Raw genomic sequence first — 20,023 nt, 5'->3', positions numbered from 1 at the left:
TGGAAAATCAACACATTGTCGCTGCCTGCACTGACGCTGTGGACACTGCTCAGATGCTGTGGATAAAGCCATGCTTTTAGCCTTTTTCTGAACTGTGATTCATTGTTTGTGCATCTTAATGCTATGGAGAGCATGTTCCAAAGTTTGCCGATCAGATATGAGAAGGACCTACAGCCCCATTGTGCCTTCATCTTATACAAATCGCTGCTGCAAGGTTGCTGTTAAACATCATGACTTGTGACTGTATAAAAGAGCATTTGCTCTCACTATATTGGCTGCCCATACAAAAACCCATTGTTTTCAAGTCACTATGCATCAGTCCTTGAGGTCACAATAATTTGAATCCTTCTTACATCAGATGGCAATTCACTAGCTACACTACTCCCCATCATCTACAATCTTCCTCCCTTCACTAGGTGTCAGTTTCCAATATCCGCCAGACAGGTAGACAGATCTTTATCCTTTCTTACCAGCAAAGCCTGTAAGCTCCTTCCTGTTTCCATTAGGTTGCTGTAAAGATATGCGCAATTCAGGACAAAAATCAAGACCTGTCTTTTTTTTTCTAAAACTCATTCCACTCACTACATTAGTTTGAGTCTCCAGCGCCAGGACGCCCTAGGGTATTTGTGGGCTCTATCAGTCCAATTCACTTCAATTCCATTATTGCTGTGTTTGTACTTCTCAATCTAAAAGGTGCTTGGGGATATTCAACATCTATTTGATGTGCACCTTAAGAGTTGAATTAATTCAATTTGTGATAATGTCTCATTGACTCCTAGCTGGACTGTGCTCATGGGCTCCTTGTCATGAACCATCTTTATCAGCAACATACTGATAAAATGTGGCTGGGTGGTTGGTGTGACTCAAAGAAAGGGATTTCAATGTATTTGTTCATCACATTTTCACAAGACATGCTGTACATGGCACTAGCAGAACACTACAGTAAGGATACCTAGAGAATATATAATGAAGGCAATTGAACAACATAGGCGATGGATGGTGACAATATGTTTAGTGCATATAATTGTCAAATGTTGTTTCCAAGAAAATAATTTCAAGCTTCTTGATTTAATCTTTCAGTTGTTAAGGGGGGTTTCTCTTTATATTCACATTAAAAGGTTATGTTTTATGACTCCAGTGAAGCTTCAGGGTCTTTGGCCAGCACCGGACCAACACCTCATCAAAGATGGGGACATATTTACTAGAACAGCGATAAATAAACGCAAAGTGCACTTAACGCTTGTTTATTTATCGCCGTCCATGGCAGGAATTTATTGCCCTGGTAACGTGTTATTAACACCGCATTACTCCAGTGCGATAATATTCCAGAGAAATAGGCCAACATCGCTGGAAAACCAGCGATGTAGCACCCAAATCGGAGATAGCCTTGGTGATACGACCCTGAGGTCGTATCACCATAATCCACCTCCCATGTTAGCTATGCCTTAGTCAGGAATTTAATAGACGTTAAATTCCTGCGCTAAGGCATAGTTAACAGGATTTAAAATATGGCTACCCCTCGTTGATGATATCACGAAGCTGGGGTAGCGAGATTTTCCCATGGTGTTTTGTTAGGCACGCCTCCTTTGCATCTCATTAGAGATGCAAAGCAAGGTGTGAACAAAACGGGAGCTGAAGCAAGGAACACACGCTAGCGTGTCCTTGCAAATAATGCAATATAATTATCGCCGCTTTTAGCCCGAAAACGGACGCTAAAGCGGTGATAATTATATCTTCAGGCCCTTGATGATATGCCCCTTAGTTTTTTAACATGTGTGGGCTTCAGTGATGCACACTGTTTCATGTGCATGTCTAACATTTGGAGAATCCTTGCTGTCAGTAAATGTATCCCTCATTGCCCATTTCGGATGCCATCACTACAACCTATGCACCTGCAGTGTAACTAAGAGACTTCTTGGCATAAGTAGATCTGCAGAATGTAGAGTTAACATTTCTATTTTCATTCCTTACCACCTGTCCATGAGATGTTCAGTGTAAGCAGGCATCCATTTTAAGCTCAGGATTGCAAGAGAGAACAAAGTGAATAGAGGAGAAGGCTGAAATTTGAAAGCAGTGACAAAGTACAAACCTGTTAAGTTTTGCACACTTGAAAAAAAATATTTGAAAAGTTAATGCTGGTTAGATAGATTGTGAGATAAAGAATGTTCAGTTTCCTTAAAAAAGGACAGCGAGGAGCAATGCTCAGCTGCAAAAACAATGAATTACGATAATGGCAAATAAAAGTGATCTTAAAGAAGCAATATACATTTTAACATGCAACATTCTTGGTTTCAGTGTGATAATCACAAGAAATTGTCTTTGTTACAATACAAATGGCTCATTGAGTTAAAAGTTTGCTGCTGTTCTGTATGCCAAATACAAACCCAAAGGGGATGATGGACAGAGTGTTGAACATTGCAAGCACTCACCCCCAGTCAACTGATCTGGGTTTAATCCATCATCGTTCTTTAGCTCACTCCGTCACCCCAGTTTAGACATGACCATATGCAAATCAGTCTCACCCTGTGCCTCATGGGAACAGTCCAGCCCAAACTGCCAAGCCATGTCTTCCCTGGACCGGAAACAAGCATCCTGGGACCGGTTTCGGGTTCATAACCCTCATCAGCCAGGCTATCTTGAACCTAGTGGCAAAGTGAGCAAGGGACCCACGTCTGGGCATACCCTGCCAACTTAGGGCGAACAAAGCAAAATCAAAGGGGATGATGGACGGAGTGTTGAACATTGCAAGCACTCACCCCCAGTCAACTGATCTGGGTTTAATCCATTATCATTCTTTAACTCACTCCGCCACCCCAGTTCAGACATGGCCATATGCAAATCAGTTGGACCCTGTGCCTCATGGGAACAGTCCAGCCCGAACTGCCAAGCTATGTCTTCCCTGGACTATTGCTTGTTGGTTGCAGTGCCATGATACAGCAAAACTCTGGCAGAAAATGATGCAGGAAAAAACAAGCTAGTGTCATGAATACAGAATGTTAGAGCACATGAAGGAATGCTCCAGGACTGACAGAGTAGTGCTCTAAAGAGTAGTAATATATATATTCTGATGGCACAGAATGACTACTCGCCCATTCCTTCCTGTCTGCTATTAACACTAAATATACTACTGGCTTCCAGGTATGTTTTTGCCTTCATGTGCTCGTGTTTTGCTGTGCTGTCCTGTCATACATGTCAGGGCTTTGTGTGATAATACTGAATGTTAATGCAACCCAGAATGATTGCATGACAGAATGAGTGCATGACTGTATTTAACATTCAATCGCCATGCTTTTAGTTTAAAATCCCATGTTTTTATGACACTGTTCAAATTAACAATACAGAGTAGGAAAAAGTTTCACTTCTCCGGTGCAAGTGCTGTACTCGCAGCTGCAGGGGAAGATGACCTTGCAGAGTTCTGTCTTGGATGGAAGAAGGTAAAATCACATTAGCTTTTGTAGCTTCCACAGGCTTCTGGAAAAGGGCAATATTATCAGATTTTAGAAGCAGAAGCTGAGCGAGAGTGACTCCTCCTCACTCCTAGTAAAGCTCAGTGAAATCATGCAGTAATTTAGATTGGATGGCTCAAACTAATATGAATACTTTGAGTAGGACGTGGACAGGTTAGGGAGAATAATGAAATATGATTGGGCCTTTTCAAGCTTCACCCTAATTTGCTTTCCATCTGCTGAGTTGGTGGTAGTAATCATTATCATTCCCATGCACTTGTTATGTAGAAAAGGGGGAACAGCCTTTACGACGCGGCTGTTACACCGCGTGCCGTTACAACGCGTTTTTTTCAACGCAAGTCGTTACCACGACTTGCTCTGGAGGGCGCTGCAGGACAAGGAATTTTTTAATTTACTACCCAACACCTTCCCTACTGTACGTAGGCTGGTGTTGGAATAGTAAATTAAAAAATTCCTAAGTCCGCACTCCCTCCAAGGCTAGTCGTTGTAACGTCTTGCGTTGAAAAAAACACGTTGTAACGGCACGCGGTGTAAAAGCACGCGTTGTAAAGTCGTACAACCGTAGAAAAGTGCTGTGTAATAAATAATCATATAATTGTGAAGTACCACTCCTGTGTGTGTATGTGCATTGATTCAGGGGTGGGATGGCACAGCACTATTTATTATTACCTGCGGATGGGAGATTCTTTGGTAGGACTGTCTGATTCCTAAAGCTCTCTTGTCTTAAAGAGCATTACTCACCCGCAAAGGAATGAGGGACACCTCTAAGTACTCCTTTTCTCCAAAAACAGTAAATTTCCTTTTGAGGCTAAGGGAATCTACCAGGTGTGACCTCAACAATGTTGGGGTAAATATGACAGCCTTCCACCAAGAAAATTGGTTGTTGTTTCTTTGATTATGAGTATCATGTGGTGCAGAGGACTTGAACCTGTGTGGAGTCAACCTTACCCTTTCCTCATTTGTTGTTTTGGATCTTCTTTTCAGTTTAAGGTAATCTTTTCATGGCTTTCAGCAAGCCACAGAACACTGTTCCCTATTAATGACTTTAGGTACATTGATACCTTCATAGGTACTGAATGATTGCTGAAAAAGTGATAGACTGTGTCTGACCTTGGGAAGGAACTCCACCCAACTAAATTGTAATCAGCCATTACTGGAGTTAATTAATATTGAGCTGGATATGGCCAAAGGAGCAATTCTGATTTAATTATTTGCATTTTGGGGTAATGGAGCTCATAGTTTTTTGTTTGGTCTCAGGCGCTAGTAATTTGACACTAGCCAGTATGGTCCTTAAAATGTGCATGTTTTCTTTCCTGGTGTTGCGCTTTAGATAACATCTGTTGTAGGTTGCCATACAAATTCATGATAACCTAGTTATTTCAACCTGTACGAAGTTTTGTAGACGCTTCTGCAGCCCCTTCTGTAATACAGATAGCGCTGGTGCACATGTAGTGACAGTATCTTCTCAAGAGGGTGTTCCCTCATTTGTATTTGAGCATGGCCCCATGCAAATGAGGGAATTTCCTTATCTTTGCACCTGCGCAATATTATGGACACAGGCTTAAGGCAAAGTAGCTGTCAGGTGGCGCACTGAAAGTATGCCACAAAAAGGTGGCACACTGTCAGTGTGCCCCCGATGGCATTCCTCTGGAGGGGAGAAAGGAGGTCGTATGGGTCCCCCAGACATCCCCTTGCAAGGAGGTGCAGTCATTTCTTGCACCAGCCTGCAAAGGGATCTCCAGTCCCTGTTTAAAGTGCAGGTGGGTTGACGCCCACACAGCGAAATACGTAGCTTTGAAGCAGACACTCTGTATTTCGCTTGAATGCTCTGCCCCAGGTCAGCATGAGCTTGTGGCTATCCTGGGGGGAGAAGATTTGATGTAATAGGGAGCACTTTCCCTGCCAGCACACAGTGCACCTATTTAAAGGTACCCAATGGCACAAAGAGAAAAAGTGTGTCCTATGTGCAAAAGGGCCCCTAGTGCCTTTTGATTCTCATGTCCAGTGTCCACCATATTTGAACCCAAGTACCTCTTTTAGCCCTTGACTCTTACTTCACAAGTGGAAAAACACTGGAAATACCCTCTAAAGCAGTGTGGGTCGCAAGTCGATTTTTGGTAGGTCGTGAAAGTTGAAGCAATAACAAAAGGTGTCTTTAAATACGGTATTTATATCGTCACATTTACTGCGCTACAAAAAAGAGTTAAAATGTTAGTAAACCACAACAAAATGCAAAATGTCAATTCCTTTAAATGAACTACACAATTCAGCAGTTAGGAAAATGAATATGAAGCACATTTTTGTGTAAGTCTGAAGTGTGATAGAAACAAAGATTTTAATAGGAGTAAAGCAAATCAAGACGCTTACTTGGTGATGCACAAATGATAAATATCGCTGATACCCGATTTGCATACTTTATCATTTGCGTGGCATACAGTTTTATCAGTAAAACTGTATGTCTGTGTGTGCAAATTTAGGAGCAATATCAATTGCAAATGTTCTGTTTGTAAATGACAAGGCCTTACCACACAATTCTATAGTTACATTAAAAAACGCCCTCCTCATGTCCTTTAACCCCTTGCGTGCTGATGACAGAACGGTTCCATCATCAGCATCGGTTGAGCTGTGCTGATGACGAAACCGTTCCGTCATGACTCCGCCCGCGCAAGGCGGAGTCAGCACAGGCGGAAAATATGCCCCGCACGCAAGGGGTTAAAGCTAGGTGGGCCGCCAACGTTTTTTGTTCTAAAAATTATGTTGTGGTTCGAAAAAGTTTCAGAGGGCCTTGCAAACCGCCGGGGGTGTACCCCAAAGAAGGGTCACAGTAATCAACTACCCACCCAAAGTGGGTGTGATTCTGTGTATCTGAGGCACCTTCAACACTTACTCGCTACCAGGCCATAACCCCTAAGACAACAATCCTTTTTTCTGTGTGGGAAGTAGATGTGTGAGCTTCGTATTTTGCAAAGATAAATACACTGAAAAGTAGCATAATGTTTTATTACAACAACAAATACTAAAAATACAACATAATCTAAGTAGACTATGACAGTCATTCAAATTGCCAGTCAGTTCCACGCATCCGCACTTTTTCCCGCTGACAATGCGCACTTTGTCAATGGTGTGCTTTCTTAGCTGCTGATAATATGCACTTCTTCCATGATGTGCTTTCATCGAATGAAAATACTTGCTTCTTCCTTGATGCTCCACTACATACTGGTAGTTTGTGTTTTTTCGATTCTAGTTGTGCTCTTATGTACACAGGCCCTTATTTATGAGGCCTTGCGTCAGTTTTGCGCCGCCGGTGCGTCACTTTTTGTGACGCACCAGCGGCGTAAAATATGCACCTTGTTGCGCCATATTTAAAAAGTGACGCATCTAGGTAGATGCGTCACTTTTTAAACCCCTGCGCCACATTATACCTGCGTCAGGTATAATGTATGCAGAGGGGGCGTTCCCCCGCAAAAAGCCTCGTAATAGTGACGCAGTGAAATCTATGAGATTTCACTGCGTCACTTTTAGGATGCTGTTGCGTCAAAATCTTGCACCTGCCTCACAGCAGGCGTAAAACTGACGCAAGCCCTTTCACATGGGGCTTTCCCCATGTGAAAGGATGCATTGCTGGAGCTGCGTCACTTTTGTGACACACTCCAGCAATGCGTCACTTTTGCGCTTACAGATACGTCAGAAATACTGACGTATCTGTAAGTCCTTGCGACATGATGCGTCATACATTAAATATGACGCATCATTGGTGTCGCAAGGAGTGCGCAGTGAAAAGTGACGCATCGCTGTTTTCAGGCAGCGATGCGTCACTTTTCATAAATGAGGGCCACAGTACCTAAATACAGAACCTGTTTATCGTATCCCCTTTGAGGGAAGACAATGAGATGCCAGACCCCTTCCTTAGTTGAGTTAGGTAGATTGCCTCCTAGATGGCTGCCTGGATGATTGTAGCTCGAAGCTGCTGCAGGCAAGGTGTGAACAACAGAAATAGCATTTCGATGTTTAGAGTCTGGTGGGAATCCAATAACATATTATCACATTACAGTACAGCAACTCCAGAGCACGGCCCTGAGCGCGCGGTGTAATGGCTGTGTTTACAGCTGATGCAAAACCTCGGAAGGGGAACAGGCTCCTAGTAACACATGTTAACACAGGCGGAAATTGAGAGCTACAGATTTATTCCACAGGAGCGCTGTTCGCGACACGGCACTAGCTTCAATATCCGTAGACAAAGGACACATAGGACCTGAAATAAAAGTGCCTTTATTAGGGTTGCACATTTTTATTCAAGCCAGATCCACCTACACCTTGTTGAGCTTTCCTAGTGCAAAACAATTTATAAGCTGTAAAGGGTCAGGTGTTGTCTTGGATTGGAAGAAGGGTCTATCCAGGCTCAAACACAACCTTGCATCTAGGGTTAATTATCTTCAGATAGCTATATTATTTGACTAATGTGAAAGATATGGAGCATGATCTGCAAAGGTACATGTGTGACCAATGCTAGGACGCTTGCTGGTCCTAGACGTCAATTAGAGGTAGCCAGGGCCCTGGCCTGTCCTTGGGTAGCCCCAACACTCCTCATTATACCCCTGATTTGAGAGTCATGACCACGGTTTCCAGAACAGAAGGTAAACAGGACTCTAATTTACTTGTCCACATGTTGCTGTTACCACTACTTGAAATTCTTCTACTCACTGAGCAGCAAATAGGTAGCTGATGAGGAAATAAAGATGGTACAAATGGCGAAGCCTGTGATGTCATTGGGGATAAAGTGTACGCGATGTCACTTCCTCTACCCCCTGCATTTTGTTGAATTAGCTTCCATGTTGGTGGTCTCACCTATTTATTGAATAAGACACATTTATTGATATATTCAGCAGAGAGTTATTCATATGCAGCAACTAAAAGAAAATTAAGAGCAAATTATAATTCGATAGGACAGGAAGGGTACTATGAGGCATTCTATGTTGTGAATCCTAAATCAGTTGATGAAAATAAGATGTGGAATTGAAGATGATATTCAAAAATTGTTGGCATGATGGGATAGACAAACACTACTTAACCTAAGACTTTAGAAATGCCAAACAATGCAGTGGGAGGATGGTACACATGCAAGAAGATGTACATACGCATATGGAAATATAGAAATCCAGAGTGGAGGAAGCCTTACAAAAGTCTCATCAGGAATACCAATGGGATGACAAGTGCATGGACAAATTGAGACTGGCCTCCCTTAAAGTCAATAATGTGAATATGATGAAAGAGATATAGTGGAAAATATACGAACATATGGGGCCAAATTACTCAAAATATTTGTAAATCTGCACCCGCCGGTTTACAAACTCATGGGTAAGATTTACGAATATCAACACACCACAAACGTGTCCTAGAGTGCGCCTGTAAACATCCAACTGTTGCAGGTTTCATTGACTAATCCTCAAAGTTTGTGAACTCTTAAATTTCGACCATTCAAAAGTATTTCTGCATGCCTACTTGTGAGTTACAAAATTAAACCTTTTGATTTTTTTAATTAAGACTCTTGAATCCTTTAAATTTCACCCAATACCTGAAAACGTCTGATTTTTAAATTGATCAGAAAACTTTCGTTTAAGGTGTTCTAAGACAAATATGATGTTCTCAAAACTTCTGCAAGCGTGTCTCGAAACTTTTGTGAATCATGCTACTGTTACAGTTGCATCCTAACCCCACAACAATGGCCTCATATTGATGTATAGGTTAGGCGATGCCTGTATAACCTTGACGTTTTAAAATTTTCAAGTTCAATTTAGTCATTTCTATTTTTTTTTAAATCAGTGTGTGAGGTATATGTCAATAAATTAGAATTTTTTCCGTTGGGTTTATTCCTGGAAAAATCTCTGTGAATCTGACTCAAAGCGTTTAGCTGTCTATGCATTTAAAGATGTGTTGTTTTTTAATGCTCATATAGCCCAGAGGATGCCTCAGACAGCTTCTACTGAAATAGAATTGTACTTCACAATAATTCAGTGCACCATCGTCAAGACATCATTCCGTTAAAGTTTGCTGCAGATACCAGCTGTAATCTGCAGGTCACGTGCTGGAATCACGGCAGGGCCCACTCAGCCAACTTGCTTTTCGAATTTGGGGGCATATTACCAACAACTAGCGATAATTATCGCTATGTTGGTTTAGCAGCGATATTTTTATCACCGAGCTGCGGCGATTTTGATCGCTTAGGAACTTTGCTATTATTAAGGTTTATCTCCTAAGCGATAAAAATCGGCCGAAATGCATGAATATCGCTGAAAAGTCAGCGATATTCATGCATTACTGAGCTAATGCTCTTAGCCATGTTATCCACCTACCATTGGATAGCATGGCTAAGAACTGCTCAGGGGCAGGTGTTAGCTTTTGGAGATATTCGCGCTTAGCGCGAATCTCTCCAAAAGTTGGTAATAGGAGATAGCGATGTTAGCGACTGTTTCCAGTCACTAACATCTTGGCACGCCCACATTGCATGTCATTAGTGATAAATATCACTGACATGCAAAGCGGGGCCCAAGATGGTCGCTATCTCCTACTAGCTGTCGCTAACTGGTGTTAGCGACAGCTAGGTAATAGGGAGATAATTTTATCTCCGCTTTCTTGGCTTTTAAAGCCAAAAAAGCGGAGATAAACCCTGTTGATAATATGCCCCGAGGTTTGTTGAGTGCCATTATGTTGGTTAATAATGGCACCTGCTGTATAAAGCTCCTAGATGCACTAGAAATTGCCTAGGAAGGTCAATAAAATAAGTAACTTATGGGATAAAGTACACCCACCATACATTTTTTTAACACATTTTTATTTGGTTTTCATCATTTACAGTTCTGCAGAATAGGGACCTGATTGAAAAAGGTAAACTTTGACTTTTGTGTAAGTTTACCAACTATTTCTACTCACGAAGTTATTTTATTATATGTATATTTACGACTGCGAAATCTCTGCGTATAAAACGATAGGACTATCCTATCATGCCCTATGCTGTTTTGGGTGTTTATAAATCCACAAGGCTCATGCATCCCAAGTGGGTAGAAGAGGTCAGCCTGGACAGGGTGTCAAGGCTTAGAGAACATTCTCCCAGAAAACAGGCTGAGATGGCCAGCTGCACAGCAGGTGGTGAAAGTTGGTGGCTACTAATGAGCAGCGAGGACAGGAGGTGGAGGCTCCTGGGAATATCCTATTGATTTTATGGGAGAGTTACGCTCTGTGAAACATAGGAAGCGTAATCAATTTAAATCTGACATCTCCGGAAAGAGTGTGTGACTGTGGGACTATGGGAGTGCCCCAGACCATTTCTTACCTTATCGTGCATCGATCGCCCAAATTCTGCTTCCCAGGTGTCTCCTGGTGTTGAAGTGGGATTTAAAGTTGGGGCCAATGCGCTTAATATAACCTGCTGAAACACACCTATTTTCATGAAATTACCTTTGGTGTACAAATAATAAACATGTTCCCATTAATATCACCTTTCTGCCTATTTGAGTAAAAAGATCAATAAAAGAATATGCAGTCAATTCCAAAAAAGCAGATGAGCAACGCATTTGTCGAATACAAGCACCTCACATCAATACTGTTGGCCTGTTATAAGTCAGGTTCGTGAACACTTCTCAGCACCATTGCCCTTTAGTGCCACTGTTCACAGATTCCAAAAATATAGTTTACAAAGAGCAGTGCATGTGAACAGAAAACCTTTAAGTCTCTTTATAATTTCTTTTAGTCCTTTATTATCATTTCAGGTTTTTTAAAAAGCAGCCAACGCGTTTCGTTCCATTTGGCAAACTACCAGGAGAACTTCTTCAGGGCTGCAGACAGAGTAACACAAAACATGTATAAGGCACAAAAACCATAACAATTTGACAGACAACATAAATACAACCTATTACAATTATTAATAAACATAGAAACACACCTCGTTATAAAAATGTATACATAAAATGGCCACAAACAAGGAGTATTATTACAAGTACCGGTCACATAATTATACACTTAGTTTAAGATTCTTTATATATAGGTAATTTCACATTAGGATATGGGGGACACTACAAATAGGTAGTATTTGGTTTTGCTGCTTTATTTAAACTGCAGCTGAAATGATACAGGCATTAGACGTCGCAACTCGTATGTAATAACTTATTACAGTTGAGCATCTACGTCATTTTTTATTACTTGTCACTAGAGTCTTCAAAAGTCGCCTGTAGTATGCAAATTATAGACAGGTTTTTATGCATGGATAATTAGCTCCCATATATTATAATAATATTTACTGATTATGACTTTAACAATCAGTGACAACAAGGTCAGAAACTGGAGTGGCAGAATTGTGTAAGAAGAGTTGCTGTGAGAGCTAAGGTCTGTGGCCTCGAGGCCTCAACATTTCCATTGCTTTCTCTATTTCAACCTAACAGCAGTGTCAGGATGATTCAAACACACCATTCTCCAGACGGTGAACAGGTTGGGGATACTAGACGTCATCGCAGTGCTTTCATAGATGACATTTAAACTAATTAGCAGGGGTTCCTGGTCCCATTAAAACTAATGTTAATGAATAATGTGATCCATTACCTGCAGCTGCTCGTTCGTTCAGGAACTGCCATTGATACATTCTTTTTAGCTGTATTTTTCGAGTGAATCTAGGTTAATACTTTGCTGCCTTTCTCAAGCTACAAAACACAGAAACACATTTAAACACCCTGGTTCCACCGCGTGCATTTGCTACATTAACCGGATTGGGACAGAAGACCGCAGTCTGCATTCTTGTTTATTGTTCCCTTTGAAGATCATGGAACTATTTGGCTTTTTAGTTACTTGTCTGCCTGTCTCATTTGGCTACATTCAGTTGCTTCGCCTATTTACTTGTATACTTTCTTCTGGAAATGTTAATTATAGCAGAATATGTACCTCTTAATTAGTGTTCTTAGGCAGGTAATACCTCTCCGTTCAGAGAGAAGACCGAACCTTACACCTATTTCCTTTTATTTGTTTTTTTTGCCTTTATAGTTAGTAACACTATACATTTTAGGGGAGGGGAGGTAACTTTTCACGAAGCAGTACAGAAACAGTTAATAATTGTTGAGAGGACTGTGCCCCAGTAGCAGCTGCTACGGGGCAGTAGTGGTGTGGCGGGGAGGGCCGGCCACCACCTCTCCTCCATCCTCTTTGGTCCACGCAGGAAGCACACGGGCTCCTAGACTCCCCTAAGCCAATCACAACGCTGCTGTCATCAGCATTACAGCAGCATTGTGATTGGTATGAGCGGCCTGGTTCGGCGCTCAGACAGGTAGTGGAACCTGTGCATGTTCTCTACCCAGCTGAGCAATTCAGCCGGTTGGAGATCATGCTAAGTGTGCATGTCTGTTTTGCAGGCCCAAGACGGCTGGCCAAACTGTAATGAGCACTTAGAAAGTGGCCACGACTTCTCCCCCTGCTCTGTGGGCAGCCCAGCCCCTAAGAAGAAACACAAGAGAGCCAGTACTGATAAATAAAAAGATAATAACATGGTGTTATCATTTTATTTTCCTTGTGAGGTGGCGCTTCTCCGCCTTAGTGGAGGAGCCGCCACTGCTGTGCTGTGCTTTATACTTTTACTAATGAGACATTTTGGCACAAATTTATACCGACATGTCAGAGTGCCTAAAAGTGTACGCCTGTAATACTGCTTCCCGTTCACATACATTTGTTTGTGAATTGGCCACTTAGTTTTTCATCTTAGAAAGTGAATTTACATATATGTTACATTGCAAAGAAGGAAAGGAACTCCTACTTACCACCCACAACCCCAGGCAGAATATGCAAGGAATAACATGTTTACTCCAGTAATTCTCACAACATTTTTTACTTTTACATTGCAAATTAACTAAATGTATTTGTCTGTAATATTGCAAGTCATTCACAAGCTTTAATTGGCCAACATACCCTAATTTCATCTTTTAGCATTTCCACCTTCTCTTTTTTCATTATATTTAATATAGAAACTGCTTTTTACTAATAAACGGTCCTACTTGATTTTAACTTTTAGACATGAGAAGCTATTACTAAAATTAAACTCTCAAAATAACTGAATAGCAAATTGATCGTAGAGATTACATTTTCGATCATATTCCTGACTGGAAAAATACTTAGCATTGTCTCTGTTAGCTCATTCAACTTGGAAGTGCACAAGATATCTGTATAAGGGCTACTTTTATTAGAAGAAATGACCGAGGCAGTGTGGGTGTGAACACCTGTATCTTAAATTTGCACATGCTGTGCAATATGTTCAGGCAGAATAAGCTGATAAAGCACTGTGGCTTGATTCCAGCTAGAACTGCAAGCATGACTTCAGGCCCCATGCCATAAAGCCTCTGCTTTCCACCTTTGTCGTATGTAAACCTTACTTTCATTCTTTCTCCAAAGCTACCCATCTGTGTGTGATGGTGCTCAAGACCTGGAGAATGAGTATGAACTATCAAGTGAGTGAAGATAAATCTAAATGGTTCATGGGCAGGGGATTCAGCAGGAAGATCAACATGTGATGCATGATGGAAGTGAAAGATGTGAAGGGCTTAGCTGCAGAGGCGGTGGAGTGCTAGGATTCAAGAAGGTGGAGATGCAGTAAAGTGGATGTGACTGGAAGCAGCCGTTTAAGCTCTTCAAGCAGTCTTTAACAATGCCGCATAAACTTTAAACTCCAATCTCTATACAGGGGAAGTCGAATGAATTCAAATATTAATACACACCTTTTGATCTGCTATCATCACTCATTAAATATTTTGTCATTCAACTAATCCGAAATATGCATGAGACTAGAGAGGCAACAGATGTGTAGTATCAACTCGTGCCAAGCACCTACTAAGTGCTGAAATTTGTTGAAGACAAACAGAGTACCTCAGTTGTTGCAGACTTGTTTACTTTTTTGGATGCCACATGAAAGAGTTTCAAATGTTTGGATCGACATGTGAAGATTTAGAAGATAGGCTGGCAAGCCAAGATAGATGACAATCATTTAGTCCAGAAAAGAGGACATCAAGTTATTGATTGTAGCAACTGTATTGGAGATGGATGTACTGAAGATCCTCTCTCATGCTTTTTCCACCGTCAGTAGCTAGTTTGATAGTGATTTCACTTAGCCTCAATTAACGCCCTGATTCAAGTGCAAAATAGCTAGAAAGGGGGAAAGTCTAAGACAGATCGGTAACATTGGGCCCGATTCACAGAACTAACTTAAGACAAAATCCTAAACTTACTACCATTTTGGTATTCACAGAAGGCACTTACTCATTTTGGTATTCACAGAAGGCACTTACTCATATTGGTATTCACAGAAGGCACTTACTCATTTCGGTATTCACAGAAGTTAGGAGTCCTAACTTTAGGTCCCCTAAATGCCTTCTGTGAATACCGAAAGTCATAAAGTTAGGATTTCTCTCAGTTTAGGAGTCCTAAAGTTAGGACACCTAACTTTTGTGAATACCGAAATGAGTAAGTGCCTTCTGTGAATACCAAGATGAGTAAGTGCCTTCTGTGAATACCAAAATGGTAGTAAGTTTAGGATTTTATCTTAAGTTAGTTCTGTGAATCGGGCCCATAGTCATCATGGAAATGTAAGGGAGCAGAGTTTACAATTAAAAATGAAAAGGATGCCAAAAGAGTAAATCCTTAAAGCAAGGATACACAACTATTGTGAGCGAAGGCATATATATTGAATAATCATTGTAGAGTAGAGGTCAATGGTAGGAGGATAGGAAAGCACAACAGTTAATCTGTCATAAACCTCTTATATTAAAGCTAATGAAGGACAAATCATGCATTGGTGTATGATAATGGTGAAATACAACTTCGCCCCAACTAAGTTGAAGAGGAGCATGGACTGAAGGAACATAGTGTTGCCCAAGTATCACAGATATGACAAACCACATGTCTGATTTTGAAATGGAGAAACATACTGAGCGTTAAGCCAAGAAATATGCAGATTAAGTATCAGCATGAACCGATAAAGTAAAAAAAAAAACTTTTAGTAAAAGCTGCATTAGTAAGTTGAAGGAGATGTTAGATAATAACAATAATAATAATAATAATAATAATAGAGTACCATTAGGGATCCTAGAGTACCAGTATGGTCACGAAATATACACCCTTTAGGTTTTTCTCCCAAAGAGTACCATATTAGAATGTTTTTTTCTGGCTGAAAACTCCTGAAGGTCTTCTCTTGAGACACCCAATTGATTACACATTGAGAAATCTCTCTATATCTCTCCTCTACTCCTGGGTGCAATATTCACTTGGAACATTCTCACCAGCGTTTCAAACATGTATTAGACACGCTTAGCTTATTAGACAGAAACATGGAGTCTAAATTAGCCAAATGCGTATATGCTTCACAGTGGTTTAATAGATATGTTAAGATTGATGGCGCCCCAATTTACTGTGAAAATTGGGCAAAGAAAGGAATCAATATCATTAAAGATCTTGGCGCATGAGAGAATATTACCCTGTCCTCTGAATTATAGTCCAATTTAGATTTTTATGACTTTCTTAAACTCGGATCAGCTGTAAGAAAACTGGGTTATAGTCCTACTCAAGATCACCCAACATTATCAACAAAATCCATGGCAGGAGGTCATGGAGCTTCAAAAGTATATGTTTTTGTTGATCTCAAAACCGTACATCATAAAAATTTCAGGGGTAAATATATCAACATCAGTCTTTAAAGAGAAAATTACCCCAGCCCTATCACAGATGAGACTTTATGATGCCTATTGGACTCCAGTGAAGCTATAATATTGATTCCAACCTGTGCCATAACTGTAACGCTGAGTCTTGAGACTTACTACATATGTTCTATAATTGCACACACGTGCTCCCTCTATGATAACAAATCCAATCTTTTTCTGCAAGCAATTTTCAAAATTACTTTTCCTGTAAATATCATGACAGTATTATTAGGTATTCATGCTTCTTCGGCCGTACCTCCTGTGAGCAATGCCGATTACAATTAATTGATCTGGTGCTTGCTGTTGGTTCGAAGTTAATACTTTTAGAATGGAAAAGTTCACACAGCATTTCATTTCATACATGATGGGTCAGGTTATGCTTTGTGCTTATCACTGATAATACCTGTTTTCAGAAAACGCGTTCCCTTACCTCGTCAAGAACCCTATGGAGTACTCCAGAACTCCAGATGACCACCGTCAACATACCAAACCCCTTTGAATGTCCACTTTATGTAAACTGCTTAATGACTTAACTGGGAGCCCCTTGATACCCCTCATGCCTTTCTGACCGTCCTTTGGGGTCACTTGATAGACACATTTAATCGACCCTTATACCAAGGGCTCCTTTTATATCCACTATATCTCCTTTTCCTCTCTGTGGTTTTTTCTTCTTTATATAAAGCATTGTCAATTTAATTTGGGTAAGGTACAATGAGAAGTCTCAGACATGTACTGAGGTCATGGTTTGATGCACCGGATTATTGTATGTGACTCTCCTTTCTTATTCAATTTTATAAAAATATTTTATGTTTATTTTTTATGATATGTGATGTACATCGGTTTTACTGAGTACCTTGCTAAGCCAAGTATAATTGAAGTCATACAGCAATACCGAATATCTATGTACCTTATATCTTTGATTTCTGTATAACGACTTTAATCAAAAAAATTGAAATGAAAATGATGACGTTTGCTTGAGTGGGGTTAAGTCTTAAAATGGTTGCAGTATAATTCACAAGATGCAGAGTAAAGACGTAAGGAAGAAAGGTTCGGACACACATTGGACATGCAGATTACATGTGCCAGGCTTGTTTAAGGATTTGAATTAAGCTATCAACACAATGCACATTCAAATCAGGAATCTTAAAGCAAAGGCAGATTTAGAAAAAGTTGAATCATCTCATGCGTCTCACCTGGTTATCCACGTTCGGGCCAGGGCAGGATTGCAGGACACAACCCCATTCTCCAGTGACATAAGGGAAGACATACTGGTCTGAAAACAGATAAATAAAATAGCTCCATTTTTTGCTGTTTGTGTAATAGGGCAACTAGCAGCAAGCAGATCTGACAACATTCTTCTGCATTCACATAATTGGAAATAGAGAAAATACATTTTCCCGAATCTTTAAATGGGAATGATGTACAAAGTGAAGCAGAATTGTTCCATTTTTATCACAGAAGTAAAAAAAAGTGAAAATACTAATTTCATTCTCAATAAAATGTTTCCCATTTGCTTAACTTCTCTAATACACTTAGAATGATTAATAAGAAAAACAATGTTTCTGGTTAGCAATGGTACCACAGTCCATATTCGCCTTTTTGTCGTCTTGTAAACATTTTTCTGCAAAATGTGTTCCTTTCTGTATTACCCAAACAACAAAACATTTCAAAATGTATTTCTTGTGTTTTGCAGTCCCTGTCTGAAATGTCACCAAAGTGTCCCTTACCGCTTATCGCCCATGACTTCTCAAACCTGTACACTATCGAACTCCCTAATCACAAAAACCTTAGACAAAATGGCATTTTCCCCAATAATTACATCCACATGAACCCAAAGAACACACCGACTCTTCGCCATACCGTTGTCCATTCTAACCCACTTGCGACTTGTTGATGCTTACCAATGCTTTCTCAGCTCGTGGGAATAGCCAGTCATAGCACACCCATTCAAACCAACCTCCAAATCCTCTTTAGCACAGAGTACAGTGTCCTGACACTTTTGTCCTCTTCCTTGCCAAATTAAGGTCTGATGACTTATAAAAAAACACAGCAACCTTATACTCACAGACCAAGTGACAACTTCGTGATTGTCCATTAAGATATCTCTTCAGCTCTCCTCTCCCTCTTCCTCCACGGGTCTGTCTACCAGATGTTCTCTCAGGTCCACTTTTCCCATCACGTGTCACATTGTGTGACATCACCCAGGTTGTTCCTCTTTGTCTGTTTCATGTCTGATCTCTTATCTATACCTGACAACAATTCTACAGATAACACTTACTTGTTCAATCAATCTTCCTGCCAACACTACAAAAGCAAACAGACGTGTCCTGGGTCATTACCTCACTCTCACCTACATTGCATTGACTAGTCCCGCTCACTTCTTCATTTTTTTTTTTTTTTAAGTTTGAAGTTTATTAAGGGATGAAGAAGAAAAGCAGTACAGGAAGAAACAATCATAAGTTATAAAAAATACGACATCTCTCTTTCATTACAGTGGAATTGTTCATGAAAATAACGTAAAAAGAACAATATGTATTTAAGAAATGCAAGAATATTGAGGATAAGGGAAAATCAGTAAAAGTATAAATCTTATAAATAACAATAAGAAGGTATAGTGTGTAACAATAAACTTATATGTATTAAGACAAAACACTCATGGTGGTTTTTGAACTTCGACATTGCGTAATGGAGAAATGGGAGGTGGTCTAGAAATCTGGGATAGATATTCGGTAAGGGGGATCCATAGTAGGTCACGTTTAATTGCTAGGGAAATAGGGGATACAAAATTTGTATCTAGACGATGGTTAAAACACACTGCATTCCACCATGCAGTGAAGGAAACATCATTAGCTTGTTTCCAATGTGATGTAATATGATGAAAGGCTATGGCAATCAGGAGATCAAGTAATTTGAGTTTGAGGTGGGGTCCAGAAAGATCAGGGGAAAGGGAACCTAGAAAAATATGAAGAACGGAAAAGGGATGAGAAATGTTGAAAAGTTTTTGGATTTGGGACCAAACTAAATGCCAGAAATGGAGAATGGGGGGGCAGTCAAAGAGCATGTGTTTCAAATCAGCTATAGGACAAGAACAGGACCAACAGGTGGAAGGAGTGTCTACTGAGAAAGAAGATAGAATCGAGGGAGTATATAATGTGCGATTATAAATAAAAAATAAGGTTTGGGTAGTATTGGCAGCTCTAGATGTATTGTGAATTTTTGACCAAATTTTATCCCAAAAGATAGGGAGCCAATTTTGAGACAGGTCATCTTCCCAAGCCAACTCAACCTTAGATTTAGAGCGTTCAGTCGATGATTGTAAATTTTTATATAGAAAAGAGGCAGAGGGGGATTGGTCAAGGGCATTAGAGATGGAAAGGTGAGGCAGAGGAATAGAAGTGGTATTGGGAAGGGTGGAGAGATATTGGAGAAGGGATGGGATAAGCGATAAATATTGTTTACGAGAAGAGGAAGGAAGTGAAAATTGTTCTTGAAGAAGGTGAAATGGGAGAGGATTAGTATCAGAAACAAGTTGAGAAATCCATTTTAAGCCACGAGAGTGCCATGATTTCCAAAAGAGAGAGCGATTGCGAATTTGAAGGTGTTTATTATGCCAAATAGGTTGAGTGTGGATAGAAGAAGCAGAAGGATAAGAGGACAATAAGTAAGGCTGAAGAAGGGAGCGAGTGCGAGAAATTATAGGAGATCGAAGAGAAGAAACATTAGAGGAAAAGGAAAGAACTTCATTGAAGTCATAGGGGTGAAGGAAGGATGATTCTAGTGTAAGCCAAAGTGGAGGATAATACGGAAGATCTAAAGAGAGCCAGCGTAATGCTTGTTTTA

General features: G+C 40.4%; 1 protein-coding gene and 1 long non-coding RNA gene across 2 annotated transcripts in view; one reads left to right on the top strand and one right to left on the bottom strand.

The window, feature by feature from the left end:
- Positions 1-20,023, top strand: part of GRM5 (glutamate metabotropic receptor 5) — a 418,371-nt gene that overhangs the window by 144,368 nt on the left and 253,980 nt on the right. The window lies entirely within an intron of this gene.
- LOC147696872 (uncharacterized) lies at positions 11,214-18,339 on the bottom strand. Its single transcript, XR_015299269.1, has 3 exons — positions 18,249-18,339; positions 17,377-17,456; positions 11,214-11,296 (listed from the first exon to the last, which is right to left on the bottom strand). It is a non-coding gene; the product is annotated as an uncharacterized LOC147696872 (long non-coding RNA).

Source organism: Lissotriton vulgaris, chromosome 8 (assembly GCF_964263255.1).
Source record: "Lissotriton vulgaris chromosome 8, aLisVul1.2, whole genome shotgun sequence".
Classification (NCBI taxonomy): Eukaryota; Metazoa; Chordata; class Amphibia; order Caudata; family Salamandridae; genus Lissotriton; species Lissotriton vulgaris.
This window is presented reverse-complemented; position numbering and strand designations above follow the sequence as displayed.